Here is a 6183-nt window from a genome sequence, read left to right as displayed (position 1 = left end):
AGGTCTTTCTGTTATTACTGCTACAGTAATACGTAAATGTTATTTTTAGGTACATTCAGCCCTTTCTAGAGTTGGCAAAGATACAGATTATCCTTGGTACTGATCTGTTACACAGTTGACATAAGGTACAAATTCCGTCATCCTGCACGTGAAAACTCCTCAGTAATTTAATGCTTGGAACTAAAAAAAAAAAACCACTTTGCCAGAAATGTATCTGCTCAAATACAATTCTTCCTGTGGAAAATGGGAACACTCTTCCAGCAAGGTAAAGCATTCCTGGATGCTTATCCTATCTCTATAAACTTTGATTTTTTGGTCTGTTTCACAGAAAAAGCAGCAAACCTGTAAACTGCATTGAGTTTATAGTGGTCCTTATAAAAACCCCAGTGTAATCAAAATTGGTACAAATTAGTTCACAGTGTTGTTGACTGTAGCTTTGTGCTAAAAACTGTCTTTGACTTTTTTCTCTGCTGCATATACCTACATCATAATTGCCCAAGCAGACAGCACAATACAGACAGAAAAATTAATATGTAAATAATGTAAATACTTTTGTGTTCAATAGATGCTAGTTATTAATTTATAAATTAAGCAATTTTAAAGGTTGGTCTTAGTTTAGTTTCTCCATGAAAATTTGTCTTATCACTGTAATTTATAGTAATTATAGCAATTTGAGAGTTCCTGGATTGAAAAGGATGTTTATTATTTGTGAAACAGTGCCTTTTATATGCATGCTGCACTGTAAGCAGTATAAGTACTTCAAGTAGGAAAAAAAAATACTGCTGCTTGTGCAGAAAAGCCACATGGTAACTGACTATGAACTATTTCTCTCCAGGCAAAGAAAACAAGTAGTTCATGGAGAATAGAAGCTTTGAAAGGCCTTGTCCAAAACAGGAACTGGTGATTTTTTTATAAAGGCTGTGTGTGATGGGTGTGAATGCTTATTTAGCCTTTCTGGTTATATGATCATTTACCTCTAGGAAATGCTAGGACACTCATTTTTAATACTCGACTAGACTCATCACAGGGTTGTGGCAAAGCTTAGTTATTTTATCTCAGGTTTGCTTAGCGTGTGTTTATTGCTCAGAGTCCTTTGCTCCTCTCCTAGTTTCTCTTTAGTGAGTTTGCATAAAAACAGGACTTTTTCTCTGTGTGATTAATCCCAAAGAAAGGTTCCATTTGGGAATTAATAAAGGAAGGTACATTTCAGCTTAATTTGATTGATTGATAGGATTTTCCTACAGTTAACAATTAATTCTTGGATGTGAGTTTTCATAGAAAAGTTGTTTTGTACTTTTGTGAACAAAAATTAAGGGCAAGCAAGTCTGACTTTCTCCATAATATAAGTTACGGAATGAAACTGTAACATTGGTTTTCTCTGCAACTGCAGCATCTTGTTTTTGAAGGTGTGGTGTGTTTTGTTGTTGCTCTTAAGGGCACGTTGTAGATAGAATGTCAACACTGATTCTGTATTTTGGCAAGTTTTATTGGGAAAGTATTTGGTATGCTTACAATAGAGTTGGAAGAAAACCACAATCAGTTCTGAAATCTTTTGATACCAAAGAGAGGGAGAGAAATGTTTTGTAGCATTGCCACAAACAGATGTAAGAGATTAATCAGTAAAAGATTTAAGAACTGAAAACAATTTAAGAACCTGAAGATGTACCTCTTTGATTTTTTGAAAAGGCTGTCTTATGGGGAAATGCATGTGAAACTAAATTTGAGATGTGGAATAACAATGGATTAGTGTGGTGTCATCTTCAGTACAGCTCTGTTCAGTATCTTTATTGATTTGGTCAAGGGGGTCATGAGTTCCCTTAGTAAATTCACAGACAACACCAACTTGGGTGGGAGTGTTGATCTGCTGGAGGAAAGGAAGGCTCTGCAGAGGGATCTGGACGGGCTGGATTGATGGGATGAGACCAGCTGTGTGAGGTACAACAAGGGGAAGTGTCAGGTCACAACTCCCTGCAATGCCAGGCAAGGTTGGGACTGGATATTAGGAAAACTCATTCACTGAAAAGGTGGTCAGGCATTGAAACAGGCTGCCCAGGGAAGTGGTGGAATAATCATTCCTGGAAATGTTCAAATAACCTGTGGATGTGGCACATGGGGACGTGGTTTGTGGTGAACGTGGCAGTGCTGGGTCAGTGGTTGGACTTGATGATCTGAGAGGTTTTTTTCCAACCTGAATTGTGTGATTCTATGATTTTGCATTGTCTAGTAGTTTTTAAAGATACTTTTGAGTACCGTAAACCAGTATTTGGCAGTAAATAGGCAATATTGTTGCAAGGAAAATGGTTGTTTAATTAACCAGTTCTGTGTTAAATGGAGCTTGGTCTCATAAAAAGTAACAAAGATATTAAATAAATTCACAGTTATTTTTTTTAAAAGGGAGAGCTTCTTTAGCTCTTTTAGTGCGTGTGCCTTCCCCAGTACCTATTCTCATATCAATTTGTGATGGTATCCATTGTATCTAAGGCTAGTTCCACATTTTGGCTGCGAGTCCCTTTATGCACTGAATTGCCACATTGCCCTGTGTGACTTTGTACTGTGAAACTGGTGCACAGCTGTTTCAATAAATTAAATGTAAATGACAGTTTAGGGGTCTCAGTTTGGCAGAACTATACAGCTGAGTAAAGAAAAAAATCACCACACCAAAACCTGAAGTATTTTTAATGCTGCTTGTATTGTGACTTTCTTCCAGCTGAACAGAAAGCTATGGAATTTCTAAATCTTTATGTAATGGGATAGACTTGCAAGGGAAAAGACTGTAGAAGTAAAACTTCTTCACTTCGCATTGCACTCACCCCATTTATACTGAACCATAATAGGCTGCTTTTATCACCTGCAGTGTAAAATACTGATTTGAATACTGATGAAATACTGTTCCTTCTATATAAATTCTTACATGGAAGAATTGCCATGTAAATGGCAAGGCCAGCTGCATGAGAAGAAAGCTTAAAGTTGCTGAGAAGCAAACTAAGTGACATTTTAAAAAAAAAAAGGAAAAAAAGGTGGTCCCTTATCCTTTCATTGTTCAACTTTTATTTTTTGCTTAGCTGAGAGCTCTTTAGGGATAGTGATGCCTTAAGCCCCTATTAGTTTTTTATTTTTCTAATTTTTGTAAGCTTTATAAGTTTTATAAGTAGATTTTAAAAGCAGCAGCCCTCACTCCCTTTCCCTGTAGTACAAGTAGTTTACACATTCCTTAACCCTCTTACTGTGCTCCCCATATCAAATCTACCCCTGAATTCACTGGCAATGTTTAGTCTCTTGTCAAGGCAAGGCCTATACCGTTTAGAGAACACCCATATCTAGGCCTGAACAACAAAACAGAGTCAAAAACTAGGTGACTATGTACCCTTTGTGCTCTGAAGATGGTGAAGATGATGAAGAGGTGGTCCCGAAATACACCCCCGACTCAATTTTAAGGGGGTGGACCCGGGGTGGACACACTTGGGATTGGAGGGATGCTATTATAAAATGTAACATCTCAAGCACAACCGGTCTTGTAACATCTATTGCCTTAGCACAATTAAACCCTTTCCTTATCTCACCCCTAATTAACTGCTCCTGAGGTTTTTTTCCTTTAGCACCAGCAGAGCAGGCATCAATAGCATAACAAAGGTGTTATTGTACTGCCAGCAGCTTTGCTAGCTGTGGCTCCTGCTGCAGTTAATTTAGTCTTTCACATCTATTCAGACAAAAATGAGTGTTGCTGCTGTAGGATAGTTGCTGTAATGATCCAGTTTTAAAGTGGTTTTGGGAGAATAGAGATCATATGTGAACAATTTCTGTTGCATTCCTGTGAGCCTTGCAATGGCTGGGTGCAGACAGTAAAAGAACTGCATAGCTAAATATGGCTACAGGCGTTGGAGTTAGAACAAAGGAGGCTCCCTGCCAAAGTTAAGGTGGAGTTTCAGGAGGCTGAATGTGTGCCCTCATCTCCTATGGACACCTGTTGTGGTCCAATTAGCAGTGGACAACAAAGTATGTTTTCCTTATGTATCCAATGCTGTGTGAAGAAGAATCACGCGTCTGAGTGTAATAGGCAGTATATAAAGGGTCTTTCTTCTAATAAAGCCGACATTTTGCTGATCAAATTGGTCTGTGAGTAATCTGTCCATGCCTCTCCACCGATAAAGTGGTTACTGGAATTTTGGACTTGGTGGGGCAACAGCCTCAACTAGCTGGAAGAAAAAGCAACTCTCATCAGGGAGATTCTTCTGTCAGTGAGTCTTTAGTTCAGAACAGAACTGGGACTAATAAGTAATCACCCAACTCCCTGTTCTCATGTTTTAGGAAAAACAAGGAAGAATACAAGAATGCTTTTTTCCATGGGTTTAATGCAACTGTAAGTGTCTGACTGGATCTTTTCCAACACTTTTTTTCCCTCAAGAAAATACATGGGACTGCTACTGTGACTTCACCAGCCACTTCTGCTGTACTTCTGCATCAAGCACAGAAACTATATTAGTAATGTATTTGCTAAACTGGACCATACTTTTCTCTCTGGCTGCTCTGCAGCATACCTTCTTCAGATAAAATAAGCTGTCTTTAAACAAAAAGTAAAACTTGAAATATGAGCTGGGCCAAGTCACTGTGGTGATCTGTGTGCATATAACATGCACCTTCATTTGAATAATTGCTTTTCTAGTTGCCACTTAATTCCATGTCCTCCTAATTTTTTGCTTCACAAAACAAACCCAGTAATAGTACTTGCTAAGAATAACACTTCTTTCATGGGCCAGCTTTCTGGGGCATCTCCCAAAGAAGCAAAAGCAGTAACAGTTCTGAAGAAAGCTTATCTGAAGCAAAGGTATAGGCATTAAAACCCTGTCTGACAGTGTCCTCATCCAACTGGATCTGCTTTATTTCTGTGCCCAGCAGGTTTTCTTTTAACCTGGAACTCTGCTAAAGTGCAAGTTCAGTCTTCTCCCCACATAGTTAAGTGACCTCTGGGAAGAGGGTTTATTAAAAAAAAAAAAGCACTACAGGTTTTAGGCTATCATAGAGTTTGTGATATCCATGTATTCAGAGTCTTGTATAGTTTTCTCTAGAAGAGAAGCAGTTATTCATGGCCAAATGTGACCAACCTCTCACCTTATTATGAGTATAGATCCGCAGTTTCATGATTTTCCTACATCTTGCTTTTAAAGTAGTTTTATGTCAGAATGAGGCTATTATTGCTTTACATAGTTAGTTGTTTTTTATATCTCCATGAAACTGACAGTTACAAAGAATATCGTTAAATAACATGCTTTCAGCTAGACTGGTCCACAGACAGAATAAAGATAACAGATTTGGCTTTGTGTACTAGGCTTTTTTTCTCCCACAGAGCACACACAACATCAAATAAGTTCATGTCTGATGGTAAAGACACATAATACCTTGAACTTTGAGTGACAAATTATTAGCCTTCCTGCTATGTCTTCCTTTTTGTTTTCAGTTCCTACAGAGTTTGAAAAACAAAGCACATGATGGCATTGCCATCTACACACATTTCTAAAAAATTAAATCAAATTCGTTGTATCAAATTCTAGTTCTAGCAGCATCTGCTAGTAAAATTTTGTGTAATTATTTAAAATAAGTCTATCTACATAACTGTGTCTTCCGAGAGTAAAGAATTGTTGAAGAAATTTGGCATAAAATCAAGGGGAAATAGATCATGTCATCCAGGAATAAGGTCTAGTCTTTGCACTCCAAATTCAATTTGGTCACCACAGTAAGCTCTGTATTAATTTTTTTTAAGAGATGCCTTAGTCTTAGTGCTACCATGAGAGGTCAGGGTTTCCATACACTGCTAAATCTACCTGTCAAGCTGAAAATTCTGCAGCTTTAAAATAATGCTGTTTTTTATGCAAGATGAGTTCCTGGTTCCTAAAACTTTTCTGAGGAATCTCATTCATTTTGTACGCAGAGTTGTCCTTACAAAAGTAAATCTTAGAGTTAAATTCAGCTTGGTGTAAATGCAGAGTGAATTGTTTGAATTCACACCAACAGAACATGCACTTCACTGAAGAATGTGGTGCCTGATTTGTTGCTTCTACGTGGAAAAAGTAATTTTTTTTTTTATCCTGAGTCCTATGTACCATAATACTTTTGATTGGAAGATTACTGCAATTTGTGTAATTTCTCTCTTTTGCACATGCTGAATTTTTTACTGAAGAATGTTCCTAT

This window comes from Pseudopipra pipra, chromosome Z, assembly GCF_036250125.1.
Source record: "Pseudopipra pipra isolate bDixPip1 chromosome Z, bDixPip1.hap1, whole genome shotgun sequence".
In the NCBI taxonomy this organism is placed as follows: domain Eukaryota; kingdom Metazoa; phylum Chordata; class Aves; order Passeriformes; family Pipridae; genus Pseudopipra; species Pseudopipra pipra.
The sequence above is the reverse complement of the archived record's forward strand: the minus strand, read 5'-3'. Positions refer to the sequence as shown.